The following is a 1,250-nucleotide window of genomic DNA, read 5'->3' as shown; positions in this document are numbered from 1 at the left end:
CCCCCGTTGCAGGGGTGGCTGCGGCATGGCCGGGGTGGCCGGGGCGGTGCTGGCGTGGCAAGGCTCGGTGGCAGAGGAGCCGTGGCGAGGGCCAGCCCAGCCGGACATGCTCTCCTTATCCAGGCACAGCAAAGAGCGGGAAAGGCAGCTCTCCCAGGAGCTCTGGGCAGCCCTGGCACAGGGAGCTCGAGAGCCCGGGGCGAACTGCCACGGTGGCACCGAGGGATCCATCCTGACCCAGGGCTGTGCACAGCAGGGAGGGCCTGGATGGGGGTTTGGTACTCACAGGGAAAGGGGGGAACAGTGTCTCCCGCCTTTGGGGGTGGTGGAGGCAGGTCCCTGCAAGGCAGGGCTCTCTGGGAATGACCACAGGGACAAGGACAACTTGCCCTGTCTGCTCACCAGCTTTCTTTGCCCAGTGCTGCCTATGCCAGCCGTCCCTTTGCCTGGCCCCTGGACACTTCCCTGCAGCCCAAGGGATGCCCATTGTCTCCCCCCGCCGTGACTCCTGTTGTGCCTGCACCTGTCCTAGGGACAAGGCGAGCCCCAGGTGGCAGGGATGGGGATGGTGGCAAAGATGGGGATGGGCAGGGATGGGGAGCGTCCCCAGGGTCCCACACTGGAGGGCAAGAAGGAGAGCTGTGGGGGAGGTACAGTCCCTCCCTGTGAGCCTGGCACGTTGCCTGCCACCCCCGGCCGTGCTGTGGCTCCTCTGCACAGGGATGGCAGTGCCAGCTCTGAGCACCTCCAGGGGGGCTGACTGCTTGTGGGAGGTGGGGGACACACTCCTGTCCCCCTCAGTCCTTTCACCCAAACTGGGAAGTGTAGGCAGGGTCCTGGGGTGGCAGGGATTTGCTCCTTGGGGACCCATGGGGAGAGGATTTCTCCTGCAGCACCTTGGGGTGTGCCGGGCAGGTTGGGGCAGGGTGGTGAAGGCGATGGGAGCAGCGAGGGCATCAGTGGGTGCTGAGCTCTGCCAGAGTCATGTGGCATCACCGGTGACGTCCCCACAGCACGGCTGGGAACCAAGTCTGAGAAGGGCACAGCCTCATGGCGGCCAAACCCATGTAGGTTTTGGGTACCAAAGTGCTTTTGGACGCACCAAATTGGCACAGGCAAGAGCCTGAGCTCGGCCTCCCTCTCCCCGCCCTGGCAGCTGGGCACCGGGAGACCTCACCCTGGAGGAGGGGACGGCGTAGACCCCTGGGACGTGCCAGCTGCAGGGAGGGGATGCACAGGGTCCCCACGGG

Source organism: Manacus vitellinus, unplaced genomic scaffold, assembly GCF_001715985.3.
Source record: "Manacus vitellinus isolate BGI_N305 unplaced genomic scaffold, ASM171598v3 scaffold_64_pilon, whole genome shotgun sequence".
Classification (NCBI taxonomy): Eukaryota; Metazoa; Chordata; class Aves; order Passeriformes; family Pipridae; genus Manacus; species Manacus vitellinus.
This window is presented reverse-complemented; position numbering follows the sequence as displayed.